An 18,346-nucleotide genomic window follows, 5' to 3' on the forward strand; every position below is an offset into this window, starting at 1 on the left:
AGGTGCCCTTTTTATAAGAGTGTACAGGTGAGGCATTAAGCAAAATATGTGGGCAGGAAAAAGGATATAGAGATGGTAGGAGGGGCAGGGAAACAAGGTATACAGACAAAGGTTATTAGGGTAGGAGCTAATACAAAGGGATGTCACAAATTTGAGACATAGACAGACAGCGGGAGAACAACTGGTGATGGAGAGGACAGAGCTACTAACTGGAGAGGGAAGTGTAACAGAAAGAAGGGAAACACCATAAGGTAAGATACAGAAGGATGAAGGGTCACTTTCATGCTGTCCAGGGCTACATCCAGCCAGAGGTCAGTCCCTTCTGCGACTATATTTCCTCCTGGGTGAAGGATCAGTTATCACACTGTGGGCTATCTCCACACAGCTTGCATGAATGTCAAGCAGCAAATCCATAACTACCATCACTACCTGCCTCAACTCCTGCTAAATAACATTTCATGACCTACAAGTGGGTAGGAACTGAGGGAGCAACACCACCATCCTGGGGAGAAAACACCTGAAACCACAATGAAACACTCCACATCACCCCCAACAGGATGACTTTCACCCTTATGGGATGCAGGCCTTGAGACAAATGGAGACCCAACAGGGGGTGGCAGGGCAGACTGATAGAGAAGTGACCACTGATGCACAACAGTTATTGCTGTGGCTGACTTTGCATGAAATAATAACATAAAGGAAGCAAGATTAAGCAGAAAACAGTAAATAAATTTCAAGGAAGGTTAGTGAGAAAGAGGCAACACAGTGAGACAAAATATATCTTATATATAAGCATCAGGAGAAGTGAAATATTGTTTGATAAACAATGACAATGTGGAAGATATTTTTGATTTGATTGATTATAGAGGAAAGTGGAATTGCAGGCAATGGTGCTCCAGTATCAAGGCTACATGGATGTTAGCCAGTCCCCTGGGGCTATGTAGAAGTAAACTGCAAGTGGGACAATGAGGGACCTTAGAGACCATGGATGGGGTGAAGGCCACCTCTCTTGCAGTATTCTATAGCCAAATAACCAGGAAGGGCAAGGTGGATGTGGCATAGAGTGCAGATGCTGCAGGGCAACATGTGGCCCATGAGGACCATGCCAGTGGGACACAGCAGCATTTGTAAAATCAGTGGATTAAACACAGGCACCAAACAGGGGTGAAAGTGCAATTGTATTACATATTCCACCCATTAGTACACATAGTATGTGAAAAGCAATCTTAACCTGGGAAAACCATGGAAATTCAGCACCATTGTCATGCCTGGATGGAGCATTGCTTGTAGTTTACCAGGCAACACAGCAACCGCACCCTGATGAATTGGCAGCACTGTGAGAGTGGACATAGGAATCTAATGAATCAAATCCATGCTTGTTCAGTAGAGAATGTCATACTGAAAAGACAAGTAGTGACAGGTGAATAGTCCCTATCCTCCAGACACTGGATCCAACCCAGTTTGGTTTCATCAAAGGCAGGTAATGTCCACTCAACCTGGTGGACTTCTTTGAGAAGGTCACCAAAGCAATGGATGAGGGCAACATTGTTCACCCTGCTACCTTGACCTGGCCAAGACATTTGACATAATACCCCACTCAGGCATTGTTGACAAACTAAAGAGGTTAGGTAAAAACCCATATGTCACCCGGTGGATAGTCTACTGGTTCATAGACAAGACCCAGGAAGTTAGAACTGGGGAGTCCACCTCTACAAAAAGGCTAATCACAAGTGGAGTCCCTCAGGGATCAGTCCTTGGACCGCTCCTTTTTGGAATTTACTTCTCAAAAGTCAAGGCCAATGTCAGTGGTCGCTGGCTGACTAAATTTGCATATGATTGCAAATTAGTAGCTGTCATTGAATCTCACACTGACACAAATGTTCTTCAGGAGGGGCTGACACAGACAAATAACTGGTGTCAGAGTCATGGACTAAAACTAAATGCCAAGAAATGCATAATCGTATGCTTTGGGAAGTCATCCATCCCTGGTAACTATCACATTGACAACACACCCTTAGAGTTGACCCAGTAGTCTGGGACTTAGGGACACACATAGATAGCAATCTACCCTTTGATCATCATGTGTTGACAGTGGTGAGGAAATTATTCTCTGTTGCACAACTTATAAATAAAGGTATGGCATCTAAGTCCAAGGAAGTCATTATTCCACTGTATTCGGCATTCATCAGACCTATCATTGAGTACAATGCCCCCTTTGGTATGTACTTAACTAGGCATATCCAACAACTGGAACATCCACAGGGGTTCCTCACTAAAAGAATACAGGGTGTAAGTAATATGTCCTATGCAGACCACCTCAAGGCCCTATCCCTGTATTCTGTCTCCTACAGGCTTTTGAGGGGAGATCTATGCCTGGTATACAGGGCATGGTCATACCCCACTCTGATGGACCTCTTGCATATCCACAAAACAAACAGTACCAGAATTACCCATTCTAAAGTCTTATACCTTGCCTATGATATAAATAGGACCTGCTGGAGATATAGGTATGTATCCCATAGTCTACCCTGTCTATGGAACAGGCTCCCCATCCATGTGAAGCAGAGTTCCTCCCTAATCCAATTCAAGTGCAGCTTGGACAATTGGATGGGAAACCAGAAATTCATCCCTGGTGTGGCACCTATGCCTCTGATGCAGACAGGTAACCTGTAAATGGTTCACTTCCCAGGCCCATGCTTATACTTATCAAGGGTATCAGAACTTGTTAGAGATTTGGGATGCATGGCTAAGCTTAAAAAGGCCCTTGTGGTCATTAGCCTAGTAAACACCTATGAACCTATGAACTTATGAACCCCATAAACGTTGGCACCTCATACAGATTAGGTGGGGTGGACAGCATGGCGGTCAACTTATATGGTGCAGGTGCAGACAGAGGTGTATCATTCTGCTATAAACCTGCTAGGAGTGGGACCCATTAGTACCCATAGCATGCTATTACACAAATCTGTTGCTATGATGCCTATAGTGTTACAGTTATTATTTACCACTGCATTTAGAGAGATGGTCCTTATGCCTTTGAAAGAGGAGTTGATTTTTCTAGAGCTACTTAAAAGCTGGAAAGATTGAAATAAAATCTAAATGTGTATGAATAATATGCTCTGAAATTCGTCTAAAAGTTATCAGATTCAGTGACATGCACCTGCCATGTGTAGTACTCAGTAGTACTTTCCCTATCATTTTCATCTCATGAATGAAGAAAGTCAAGGTGATACCACATTAGGTCATCAGTAGTTGTGCTTGCATTGCTCACCTGAGTGGGAAATGCCCATTGCAACAGCTATCACCCATGTACGGTGGATGCAGACCTCCACCTTATACTGCAGACCCTCTTAACAGACCACCAGTAGGCACCAGTGCACTCAGTATTTTTAGAAGCCATACCTATGTCACAGGTGACACTATCACTCTATAAGAATATTCAGAAGAAGAAAACTGGACAGAACCACCACGATGTTATAAAACCAGGATTTAATATCGAAATAAAACAAAATAAGTGCTTTCACATGCTACACAGGCATGCTTCTTCAGATTTCACATACATTATACAAACAACGCTTAAATACTAACCGCTTAACCATATGATTGAATAATTAATTGAACAAAGCAATATTCTTAAAGCAGCCAGTCCTAACTGAAAAGTCAGATAAAAGATAAATATGTGAAATAAAATAAGACATATGTTATGTATATGTTATAAATACAGGTAAATATACAAAATATACAAAATATACAAAAAATATAAGCAAATAAAATTTATAGACAACATCAACAGTGTGAAACATTAGTATTGTTTGGCTAATGTATATAAAATTCACTAGAGTTGTTCAGAGACAACACCTAAAACATTTAAAACAAGAACAAATAAAACTCTAAGCTATGCTAAATATGGTGGCATATACTAAATCAAAAATCAAAAACAAAAATCAAAAATTATATCATTTCAAAAGGAAAATTCAAGTAGCTGTATATGATGTATGTAGACAACTACTACAACTAAATTCCCATTAAATGTATACGAAATATTAAATATATATTTAAAATATTTGTTTACTCTCTATACAACGTCTATAAATAAATAAATGAAAAGTGAATATATTAGCAGAACATACATTATAACATACTACACTAACTAATGTCATAAAGGAGAAAATGTGTACTGAAACCAATTCATATTCAAACACTACTAACATACCTATCTCACAGGTGACAATATCACTCTATAAGAATATTGCAAGGCATTTATGTCAAGAGATGTTGCAGGTGCCATGTGTTATGCAGCAACATGTGCTGAGACAAAGCAACTTATGTCAACATATGAAGGATTGTAAATCCATAGCATCCAAATGTATTGTTAGGGTGTGCATGACTCAGTGATATGCTTGTGTGTTTCCTGCACAAGCTACATGTTCTTATATCATTGCTCTTTAGTGCTCTAAAGTCTGTGGAAAATGTTTATTATATTCAGTGCATATTGGTGTCAGTGCCCCATCCACACATACACAAAGTACTTTGCAATCATTCATGCTGGTGTACATTCACATTTGTGCCTAATAGTACAACTGTGGTGTACTGCACATTGTGTACAAAGTATGATTTAGAGACATTTACTCGTAACTAACTCATTAACACAGTTGCCACACTATAAGCATGATAAGTATAGCCACAACCATCTGTTGACCTAAACAAAGGAAAGTGGAGTGAAGAATGAATAGTTTTGAGTGGCAAATGTAACATCTGAGGTAATTGCTATGGTGATACTGAGCGGACATTGCTGGGAGATGCTTGGATAAGAATTCAACAGTTCTGCTGGTGCTATTGCAGTTTTAGGGTTGGTGGTTTGTCAACAAGTGACTGATTTATGTAAACAGTTGACATAGTAGCTTGTTAGCTGGTTTTGAAGTGTGTTGATACAGTACAGAACTCATAATAGCCTAATGTATATTTGATGGAGGTAGGACAGGGATACATTCTATGATGTCTGGAGACCAGAGAGCTGGCATTTTTAACATGTGCCTCCTATTTTATTGCATGGGGTAAGTAGTTTTCAAACAGTTTCTCTGTGATGTGTGGAGTTTGAGGATAGCTGCCATGAATTTGCCAGTGCTTTTTCCTATTATTGGTTGGGTTGGGAAAAATGTTTTTTTCAAATACTCGTTGTTTGTGAGTTGTTGGGAGGGTAAGTGTCTTTCAGCATGCATCACTTTTTTCTTATATGTGGGAATGGCTATTCTTTTCAGGCTATGTCAGTGAGAAAATGATTTTTCTTTTCATTTGGTGTTTAGGTGGCTGTTATTTAATTTTCCAACTGTGCTTCTTCGGTGTTGCTTGCTAGACCTTGTTGAAGTGTGTCTTTTTGCACTTGTTGAAGTTGAGGACACTATGGTAATAATATGGACAATAATATAACAACTCTGCAATATATACTTCTGGCCCAGGAGGGGGATGTTGGAATTTTTACTGACATGCACATATACAACTACATCTGTGTGCTACCATACTCAGGGATGGCTTGCAGTGGGCCTCAAACTCATGGTGTGCACCTACAAATGATAGGGAGCACACGCTAGTGGACAATGGCCATGCTGTAAGCATTCCAGTTGTCTGATTAAACTGCTTATATTGGGGAGGGTGAGAGACATCAAAAGCCATACAGGTAATAGATGTTGCAATTCAACATTTGAAGAGGCATTTAGGGTATAGGGGCATACATCTATAACAATCCACAGGTGGGGTGGAAGCTGTAATTGTGATGTAGGGGGCCATGAACTCAGGCACATATCAGGATATAGAGATAAAGTCAGACTATAACGGCAGGTGTTACAAGTATATGCTGCAGAGTACTGTGTGTAAGCAGCACACCTAAAAATCACTACAGACTGCCACCCCATGGCAGACACCTTTAGAGGTGACTTGTGCTTCTCCATGGGTCAGTTGTTGCACAATCTGTGCTACCTACAGACTGGGTAGTGAGGTACTGTCATGAAGGTGTGGCAAATGTAGCAGGCCATCAGCTTACTATATGTCTGTCTCCACATTTACAGACCAGGAAGGCTACAAAGAGAAGAAAGGAATGAAGAAATCCTCCCAAGCCAGAAATGACACCATGCTGCAGACCTCCCAGGAACGTGACCTGCTGTCCCTCGTTACAGACAAGAGTGATCAGACCTTGTACATGCAGGTCACATGGAATGGTGTTGCACAGAGAAACTTTCTTTGTTGCCATAACAGATTACAAGATCAAGCAGAATGTAGGGCCACTATCATGGCCTACCATGCTCTTAACAAGGAAACCCACCTTACACAGGAGTGAATATCCACAGCAGTTGTCCACACCTACAGAGTTATCTCTAACTGACATGGAGGAGTTCTTAGAATTTCAGACTGGGACGCAAGACCACTCCCTCATTCCCAGTGGATGATGTGACAATGCTGCAGAAGTGCAATATACTACAACCAGAACAAGGCCTATACAGAATATGCACTTCAGGTCTCCAGCTGCTATTTCAGTTTGCACAAGGTACATGGCTTACTTGTTTATGTATGTATTTAGTTACTTACTTCTTTTGCTTATTTACTAACTTACTCATTTTTTTTCATGCCATGTTGTTTCACAGCTGTAGTCTTAATGGAATCTGGTAATACCAGAAAGTAGCACTGATACCCTTGAGAGTGTCTCTCTGTTTTCACAGATGTTTCAGTGTCTGGGTCCTTCAGCATGGATGTTGGCATACCTGATGTCATGGGAAACATTTGATCCTGATGACAATGATGGCTGACACAGCTAGGTGAAGTCTGCAGCCACAGTGACATTATCTACCATGGGTAACACAACGGACATATCACTGCCCCCTTCTACTGACACTGCCTGCATGAACTATATAACCTACCTTCATCCAATGGGTAATGTATTAATTCTGCAATTGGCTAACACAACAGCCCAGGGAGCATCACAGCCCACTGCATGTCTAACAATGGTGGGTAGTGGCAGTGCCCAAGAGTGTGTGGAACAATCTAGGAGCTGCTGTACAATTGCCAGCAACACCTTGCTTCCCACCCCAAACCTGAGTTGAGTGTCTCCATGACCATCAGACAATGGATTTGCAGGGTGGGCATAAGAAGCACAGGCTGATTCCATTACAGCTATTTATGCTCTGTCTAATGACCTCAAAAATGGCTTTGTCCACTTATGTAACATTTTGGACTGGCATAGTGATGAGTTTGCATCCACAAGGTGCCTGTGTAAAGCCACACACTGTGGGAATTGTTATTCCTGTGGCAGATCTACATCTGCTTCTGGTGAGTAAACCTACCATGCCTGTTAGAAGATGGCCCAGGTCCTGTAGTAACACATCCTTTATGCCTACAATAGTGCTGTGAATGCTGTGGCCACAATGGAATGACATGCAGATAGAGTGTATATTTCAAACCTACCCTTACCATGTCCCTTCATTGTCATTCAAGCAGTGCACCATCCTCTGTGATGGCTACGGATCAGATGCGGATGTGCACAGCCAATGCACATGAAGTATGTGGGTGCCCTTGACCTGTTACATATAAAAATATACAGTGCAATTCTGTAAGAACTATGTCCACAGACACACACACACACACGCACGCACATGCCCACACATGCGCGTGCACACACACACACGCACACACACACACACACACACACACACACACACACACACACACACACACACACACACACACCATTACCCACCCAACCCACACAGTGCCAATTGCCAAACTCTGTCACCGTAGTCCTCTACATCAGTAAATGTGATGCTAATTGTGTCCTGTTCTTAGTGTTCTACTACTAGGGTAGTTTGTGTTTGATGCACAGCATAGCAAGACCATGCATAGTATAGCACAGCACAGCATGAGGGTTGTATAGCATGCATCTTTGTTATATCCAATCAACCCCATAGCTGTGAACCAGACACTGGCTAATAGACAGTGCTACAGCACACAGCTCCTACTTCCACTTCACATGGTCATCCCCTGCAACCAGATCCTTCACAATCTCTGCAGTAGTCACCTCTTCTGCTGCTGATTCTACCAAATCATATCCCCAAATGTAAGTATCCTTCTGTATCAGTTTATGTACTGGTCTGGCATGTTGTGTAACACAGTAAACACAGCAAATATCTTCTTGCAGGTTTCTGGAATATAATGTAGAATTCCACTATTGACATTAAAATAGAGGAAATGGCAATGTTAGATTATATTTCAACTCTGTCATAATACAGCAGTGTCATATGCATTCTCCGACAAACTTTATGGGTTTCATATCACTATCATAAATCACGCCTCCAGGGCTTGGGTGGCATCACCAGTACCTGGGTAAGATACCTTGCTCTTATTGCTGATATAAGTTACATGGGTCATACACTGATACATTGTACGTTATACACTGAGCATTGTAGACCACCTGACATTTGAATAAGTGGTATCCCTTACAGATGACATCTTGTTGTCTATGTGCCCATGGTGAAGCCTTGATAGCAATGTTGATGCATTTGATGGCTCTGAATACATCAAGAAAAAGGGCTATTTCATACAATGCGCATATAACGTTGTTTCTCCCCTCTGCAGTATATTGTAATCACATACTCTCATCCACATGCTATGCTCGATTCAAAAACTTAAATGTAAAAAAAAAAATCCTCATGCCAACTGCAAATGATATAAACCAGCTCTGATATTGCACTTCAATGGGGAAAGGAGTAAGATCCCTATTAAAGCATGTCTATGTAAATCACAGTACAGTGAGGACTGGGGAATTTACCCTTTTGCTCTTTGTAGTGTGATCTCGGAGTTGGTATATATAATTTGCAGGGGGTGTAGGGATTTTATTTTTTTTACTTTCGAGTTTTCAGAAACTTGATCATATGGTCTCAACCATATGAATTTATGAATTTCAAGTTTCTAATAACTCAATAATATGATATAAATAAATAAATATATATATATATATATATATATATATATATATATATATATTTTTTTTTTTAATATATATATATATATATATATATATATATATATATATATATATATATATATATATATATATACACACATATATGGGTCCACTTCACATGACTGAATCTCAAAATACTGCACCCTCCACACCCCTTGCTACTTAATATATCAACTCTGAGATTGCACTTCACTACACTATCATGAGTTGTTGAAGTATATCAAGTTAAAACGGAACATTACTAAGGTTACAACAGGCAGTCATGAAACATATATATATGTGTGTGTGTATGTGTGTGTGTGTGTGTGTGTGTGTGTGTGTGTGTGTGTGTGTGTGTGTGTGTGTGTGTGTGTGTGTGTGTGAAGTATATGGAAACAGAGCTCAGTATATCACCTAAACATTATATATGTGCTCTGAGAGAGATCGAGAAATGACTTTACATACTGAGAAATTAACTTCATTGTCCTTGAAGTATGTAACAAATGAAAAAATAATTAAGACACTATCCGGGCTGCAAGAGAGAGAAAAAGAGACTGAGAGAGAAAGAGGAAATTCACAGATCACATTGTGTGTACTATGGTTTGGACTGTGTGCATGTATGTGTGTGTGTTTGTGTGTGTGTGTGTGTGTGGGGGTTAGGATGAAGTCTGCTACTGTTTGCCATGCTACAGATGGGAGACAGAGATAAAATATAATTAAAATGTAATGAAGCCACAGTCACCTTCTTTGCTAGCAAATAAGAAATGCTAGGCCATGAGCTTTAGAAAGGAAATGCAAATGTTTACTCCTTATCTTGTTGTTTATATCAGACCCTTGCCCCTCCTCTGACCTGTACAAAGACTGTGCTGCAGCTGCCCTCCATGGCTTAACATTCATCTTCATATCAGATGTATTAATGCACGAAAAATCTGATCCACAGGAAGTTTGCTAAAAATACTTAATCTTCAACTAATTTTAATCATACCATTTAAATGGTGTTAAGGGAATAATGCTGTAACAAAAATAAGCTAATTGTAATAATTGTGGGGACAAAAGGCTCTACGTTGAGTTAGCAAAAAGCACAAATTTTATTTCTGAAGCTCTCATTTAAAATAAAATATGGAACCCTGATGAGCTTTCCACATTAGTGCTAAATTTCATGTTCAACAAAATGCAGTGCTATCCAGTTGTCGACATGATCTAAACATGAATATGTAACAGAGTTAATTTTGAAGCAGTTGTTAATCTTGCATATCCCAGTTATAGCATAACTCAGATAAAAGCTTTGCAAAATTAAAGTAATCCTCCCTTGAAGTGTATAAATAATTATATTTCTAGAAAACGAATGCTTCATAATTAAATGCCATCTTGTATGTATTTCCTTAAATTTATGTTATTTTTTCCAAAATTTAAATTGTGATTCTCCTGACTCTGAGTAAATATGTGAATCAATTCTAAAATACTGACATTTATTCATTTATAAATCTGAACTGGAAGCAGAGGTAACAAAACCCATTATTACAAGCTTGAAAGCAGACTTCAAATATTCATGCAATGAGTCCACGTCTGTCTTTCACAAAGGTTCTGAGACTGTATGGAATGGGTAACTTTGGGTGTATGTATCAAGGTTAGAGCTCACCAATACTCTAAAGAAAATGCGGCAAACAAGAAACAAGAACCGTATTAGCTTCCTCATATCTTTGATCAGTGTGACAGATGAGCTCAAGAAGAATAGCTGTACCTAATATTTAACAGCAGACCGAGAATCGCATTGATCTTTTGTCATAGACTTTGTAGATTCTCCATCTTTACCGCTGAAGTTCGATGTATAACATTATTTTTCTTTCTCTATATCCGTACCTGGATTTACTGAATCTTGGCTATGAATGCTATAAAATTGTATTTTTACATTTATTTCGAGTAGTTAGCAGGTGACAAATAGTGTACTGCACACAGCAACTTTCTTCATCTTAATACAGAAATAGGTTACCCTTGCACTCTGCCATGACAAATATCATTAAAATACCCTTCCTAGATATGCTAAATTGGTTATATTGTTATGCTGTGATCTACTAGGAGTAATTGCATATTCTTTAGTTGGCACACAATTATTTGAACTCAACACATTTAAATCGTTGGGAGGTCAACAGCAACACTCTTAAGGTAGAAAAATAAAAAAAATCTTGCAGAGAAACAAGCCCACTGCAAATGATCTAACATACTGGTAAGCCTTCACACCCCAAATCTGTGTGAACAGTTTTTTAAAATGTAACACAGCTGACCATGCATTATTTTTTTTTCACAATGAGATAACAGTACATTAGGGATGTCAAAGTTTATATATGTATAATTAGCAGGGGCATTTGGGTTGCAGCAGGGAAACACCATGTTTTATTGCTTTTTCATTTCTTCGTGGATCAGTATATATTGGCTTCAGCCATTACGGTTTGATCATTGGTAGTTCGATATTATGCATTTGACATGGAAGGTTATGCTTCCATATATATTTATTTATATTTGTTTACTGAGGTAGTACACTGATCAATACTGACCAATTTCAGGCTCAGCCAAAGTGAAATTTCAAAAATAAAAATGCACAGAAATATAAGCAATAACAGAGTAGTTTAAACTAATTACATAGAAAAAACTGTGCCTGTATACATACATACATATGTGCGCGCACACACACACACACACACACACACACACACACACACACACACACACATGCACACTATCTCTGATATCACATAGAATCGGTGAAGAGCAACAGTTACTTTCTCACTGCTATTTACTTCAGCCTCTAAGGCAAGACACAGGCAATCTTTCTGTGATGCTAACCAGTGCTTAACCTCATATTAAATGTTCAGTAACATCCCTAAAGAAAAAAGAAACTGTGGTTGCAAGCCATTACTTCAATAAAAAGAAAGACATCCAACGAATGTTAATGATCCACAAACTAACTCATAATGAAGTTGACTTTATAAAGGTGCATGTCAGAATCTGTCCATCTACTATTTATGTACAAAATCATACCTGCATAAAAAAGCAAGGAATCTAGTATCCTTTGCTTATGTATTTCACAAAAAAATGGTTTTCTTAACAAGTGCAATCCCATTGCAATTCTTGGACTTTCATTTATAGTCGAATGTGTTTGTTTTTTTTAACAAATTCACTTTTAAAGGTACCATCATTACAGCTTAATTTGGTGCAATAGTAACATAACATGACTTCTTACACTTCAGTTTTAAGAAAAAACAAAATCCAGCAGTCAGTTCTAACACAAAGGCCCCAAAATTCCATGGTTATTTCATGCCATTCCTGCTTACCATGTGGGACACTGGGGTTTGATTCTCTGATGGTGGGTAAAGTATTTTTAGGAGTTGAAACTCATTTTTTTATACCTTTATGCTTACAGTTAATGAAGGAGTATTGGTAGGTGTGTCTGTTTTACATACAACAGCTACTACTGGTTGTTTATAAAGGATGTGTGAGTGAAAAATATTATTTATAGGTCTACATGACTTTGATGGTTCTGATGATGTCAAGTCATTAAGATGAAAGTGCTCAACCATTCAGTGTTATGTTGAATAGTTTATTTTTGACAAGTTTTACAACCGTTTTTGAAATAAATGTGGAAGTTTGGAGCCCTTGTATTGGAACTGACTGCTGGATTCTGTTTTTTCTTGGATTTATTGTATACTCGGTGCTCGAGCTTTTGTTTACACTTTAATTTTAGATTTTTGAACACTTCTATTCCATTGTACATTTGACGCAAATGGATTGACTTGATGCTGTCCTGAAGCAAAACTCCCTGTACATATATACTGTTATGCGAAAACCTTGGGGGCAGCTTTTCGATTTTTACAGACATTTTATTTTACACAATTGTTAACTAGCTAAGCCCAGTGGGCACAAATGTTCCTTGCTATTGGCAGCCTTGGAGCACTGTCTAGTTAAATGATTTGTACAGAGTCACATGGAGGTGGAAATGGTCAAACTCTCTGCCATTCATTAGAATAGGTTGCTAGTTAGCAGTTTGGAGCCTTAATCATCTGTACTAACTGACATTTTGTGTGTTTCATTTTGAGTTCTTTAGATATAAATGAAAATATCCACTGGAATCATCTTAATATGTGGCAAAATGCCCAGTTTCTCCATTCATGTAATTATGAATTAAAATGATGTGCTTCTAGAGTATCCAGATGTTGAAACATATGCCAAGGATTACTGCCAATAAGAACTGCAAAAGTGTCCTTGGCATCCACTTTTTTTAAACAGTATATGTTAACATCTGCTTTCTTTCATGCATACAAATTATTTATGTTAGTGGTTGTCTTTTTCTTCCATCATATATGGCCTCTGCCACTTCATTAGTGGTTTGTTCTTGGTGGTCGGTAACAGCAAGCAATGTGCTTGCCAGATTTCATTAACTGTTTGGAAGCTTTTTGATTATAGTAAACTTTTGGAACAGTCTATGACTTGTTAGAATTGCCCTGTGCCAATTTTAAACATGTTTTGAATTTTGGAGATAGAAATGCGCATGCTTCAAGACTGACAATAATTTTCTGGCAGTTATCTTTAGGCTACATTTATTTCATAACTTATTTTAGTTTCCTTGGTTTATGAATATAGAGTGGCTGAAATAGTGATGGGTTTGTTGTTGTTTTACTATGACAGGGGTGTATCCTTCTTTAACGAAATACTAGCATCCATAACTGAAAACATTGACTAGTCCTTTATTATTTATAAATACCTAAGCATTAATCTGGACAAAATGTTTCATCTTTTACTCAGCTTATTCTCTTTCCTAGTGCATTTTGTAATAAATCTTCAAATGTGTAAATGTGTACAATAATTTCTGTGGTTTGTATTGGAATGATATATTAAACTTTGAAAATGTTTTGTGATATATCTGAATTCACCAGCCAGCTTCCCATGCATAGGATTATCCTCTCCCTGCAAAAATTACTATTTATATTCCTTGTATTTATCCTCATAGGGAGGGAAGCTAAATAAAAGAAAGTATCTGGAAATGAGTCAACCTTAAGTCGAAGTGTAGATGAAAGCACTGAGGTATTAAGGCCAAGGCTGCAGAACGGACGGGAAAAGAAAACAATCTGGTCCCCATGACAAATTAAATCAATTCCTTTAACATATGTATGGCTAGATATGACTGAGTATATAAAACAAAACAAATATACTACTACAGAAAACAGAAATTATATAAAGTGTGATGAAATAAACCGTACCATTTTTGTCTTCTGTGATTTTGTTTTCCAGCAAGTGTATTATTATTCCTGATTTAGTCCTGAAGCTTGAACTCAAATTGTTAATCAAAATGGCTGTTAATAGGTGAGAGAAGATTATAACTCTGGACAACATATCAGTGCTAATCAGATTTTAAAGACAGAATCTTCCATTTGATATATAATGTGAATTATTAATACTTGTTTGTAATATATATTTTTTTTATTTTACATAGCAAGTAGTGGAGTAAGCCAAAAGATAAGATGCACCTTAAATTAGTTTAATCATCTGACAATATACAAGAGTTTTGATATAAAATATCAGCAAGTGGTGTAAGGCTAAGGTTGGAAGTATTATATCAAGCCTTTGTTCCCTGGGTTAACAGATAGCTTGATTATGAGGACAGCCGAATGGACTTGTTTACTTCAAGTAAACAAAGTGGAAGATCAAAGCTGTTATTACTTGAATTTGTGCAATAAATAAAAGATAGGGAATAACAACTCTAAACAAGAAAATGGCAGTGAACTTAAAAAGGTAAAAAAGATCAGTGGTTAACAAGAGGATCTGCAGGTACACAACTGAGTTAATCTGATTACATAAGACATCTATTTCCATTGATCGGAAATATTAATTTCTTTTTGGAATGAGGCAGTTTGGTCAATCTGTGATATTTCCATATACTATCTCAAAGTGATAAATTGAAGCATGTGTGTGTTAGCTTTTGCTGATGTAACATTTTTGGTCCAAGTGTAGAAGTGTTAGTAGACATTTGCAAGTAATTATGGATTAGTTTTTGTCCCTTGACTTTGAAGATGATGTTAGTATGTAGTTAACAGGAAAGCTTTCCTTGAGATATTTATGAATTTTATTTAAACAGAAAATATAGAAAAAATGAAAGGACTAAGTGAAAAAACTATACTGTTCTGTAGAATACAAAGTATGCATCCTAAAAAGTAAGAAGATAAGAGCAAGAATCAGAAAAAGGGGCGACAGTTTTTGTTTGCATTGTGGTCGATTTGTTACCCAGAGAGAACGGGAAGTAATGGCTAAAATGGTGGGCTTTGGAGTTCTGCTGTTAAGGAAAGAGGGGTCTGAATTTAATCTACAACCACAATAATGCAATGTCATCCAACCCACATAGAAGGAAAGCACTGATATTAAATCCATCTAACTAAAATGAAAAAAAAAAATTGAAATATCACTTTAAACATTACAATATTCATACCATACAGAATACAATACCATCTATATTTCATAATAGTAAATATAGCTCTATGCCTAACTACACTTCTAAGCTTAATTCTTACCTTAGCTGCAATTTGAAAAATCATCAGTCAACTGAGGCCTAAGCTCTTACTTCTAAAGTTAATCTACACATATTACAGAAAGGCATTCAGTAAACTATCTGCTTGTTCAGTACATTTGCTCTAACTAAATTCAACCAAAGGATCATAACGAAATGTCTTTTGTTACCTCTGTCACTGAACAACTGTCTGGTTCACTGGGAAATGTGGTTGTGTCACCGATTGCCTTTTATACTAAATTATCTGAAGTGAAATGTGAGGTTACTTCTCGCAAACTGGAATTGGAATATAGATGACCTAATATGTCACAGCAATAGATATAAAATAAAAAAAGATGCATCAAACTGGACAAGATAGCAATAACTTGCATGTGTAAAACCCAGTTGTCAGAATGACATTCTTTCTATATCAGCATGGAAAATATCACACTGAGGTGTGCCTCCAAGCTGCTAGAAATGCAAAATATTTTTGTCTGAAAGATCAGTGCAATTAATAACTATAAAAAGAGCTTAACTAGATCAGTATGTGAAAAATGTTGAAGCCTTAGGATTTTTTGATCAATATAAACTACTTCAGAAAAGGCAGCTGGTGCCAAGGACTAACGGTGTGAGCAGGGTTCATTTCCTTCCACCTCCATTTCTTACTGTATGACTGAGCAAGTCACTAAACCCACATGATTCTGGTTGCTTCCAAGAAGCGACACTTTGTGAGCAATAGGTTTCCCCAGTCAACAATAAATAAAACAAAGTTGTTTACTCGTTGGAGAATTCATACTTTTGATACAACAAGAAGATTCTTCAGTGGTTTTAGTGGTTTTGGTTCTTGCATTTGATGACATTTTGTGTTAGTGACACTGTTTCCAAATGAAGTATTAAGCAGTATTTGGTAAACAAGTCTTGTAGTTAATTTTATTTCATGGAACATGAACTTCTTAAGTGCATATTCTATTCATAGCATTTCACTAAATAAACTGAGGTATGATAAGCTGTGAATTGCACTACTTCAAGAAATTAAGCACAGCAGCACTTATAAAGCATTATAGCTGTCAAAGTAGTGGGCTATAGTTTTGTGTGCTTTTTTGGCAGTATGGGGGATGTATTTAATTCATACAGAATTGGAAACTGCAATATTCAGCAAATGACAGGCAACAATGTGAGGTGTTATAGTGCTAAGATTAGTAGGGAATGGCATTGGTCAACTGGAAAATGTTACCTTCAGGAACACCTTGATGTTAAAGCATTTCAATTTTTTTTCAGCTCTGGCCACTTTAGGAAAAAGGAGGATGGAAATTTCACTGTAGGGTTCATACATGCATAGATGTTTACCAGGCTAATGACTGCAAGGATGTCTTTAAGTCTAGCTATGCATCCAAACTCTCAGACAAGTTCTGGTACCCTTGATAAGTGTAAGCAGGGGCTTGGGAGATGAACCACTTACAGGTTACCTGTGTCCATTAGAGACATAGGTGCCAAATCAGGGATGAATTTGCTTTTCCCCATTCATTTGTCCAAGTTACACTTGAACTGGATTAAAGAAGAACTTTGCTTCATGTGGATGGGGAGCCTTATTCCAGAGAAGGAGTAGTCTCTGGGATACATATCTGTCTCTCCAGCAGGTCCTAATTACATCGCAGGCAAGGTTTAAGACTTTAAAATTGTAATTATGGTGCTGTTTGTTTTGTGGATATGCAGGAGATCCACCAGAGTGGGATCTGACAAATTCCTTGTATGCCAGGCATAGATCTCCCCTCAACAGCCTCTAGGAGATAGAATACAGAGATAAGGCCTTGAAGTGATCTGCACAAGACATGTTACTTGCACACTGGATTTTTTTTAGTTAGGAACCTCTGCAGATATTCCAGTTGTTCAGTATGCCTGCGAATGCCAAATGCAATGGAAGAATGACTTTCTTAGACCTAGATGCCATACCTTTATTTATAAGTTGCACTCTTGCACACCCTAGAACAATTTCATCACTACTGTAGACATGTGATGGCCAAAGGCTGGATTACTGTCTATGTGTTTCCCTAAGTCCCTGACTACTTGTTCACTCTTTGGGGTATGTTTTCAATATGATAGTTGCCAGGGGTGGATCACTTCTTGAAGGATACTAATATGCATTTGTTTGCATTTAGTTTTAGCCCATGGCACTGACACCTGTTATTTGTCTGTCATCTCTTCCTGGAGAACATTTGTATCAGTGGGGGATTCTATGAGTGCTCCTAATTTGCAATCATTTGCAAATTTAGTCAGCCAGAGGCCATTGACATTGGTTTTGACTTCAGAGAAAGAAATGCCAAGAAGGAGTAGTCCAAGGATTAGTCCTTGAGGGGCTCCACTTGTGACTGGCCTCTTTGTAGAGGAAGACTCCCTAATTCTAACTTTATGAGTCAAAAATGGTAATAGGTTCATAGTTAAGCACTTGACTAGTTGCCTTTGTGGGACATTTTTTTAAGTGTAGCTAATTTTCCCCAGTGGTGAAAACCAAACCATGTACCTTGTGTCTGCAAGATAAATACCTTAAACATTATAACAATCCTTACATAGACTTCTTTGTCTAGAAAATAGAATGATAATGCATCAATGAGTGCAAATATGGCTGCATTTTAATCTTTTTACTGAAGGATAGAATTATAAGGTGAGTTGTGCTAAGATGTGCTTTTGGAAAAGTTAGTGAATGAATGGAGGGAGAAACTCAACAGTGTGATATAGCAGGTCTAAATATTTTTCTGCTTTTCCCAGTTAGGGGTCGGCACAGTGGATCTCTGGTCCGCAGATTGATTGGCAGTGAAGTTTTTACTGTGTTA

The sequence above is a fragment of the Protopterus annectens genome, chromosome 7.part0 (genome assembly GCF_019279795.1).
Source record: "Protopterus annectens isolate FY-2018-M chromosome 7.part0, PAN1.0, whole genome shotgun sequence".
NCBI classification, from domain to species: Eukaryota; Metazoa; Chordata; order Ceratodontiformes; family Protopteridae; genus Protopterus; species Protopterus annectens.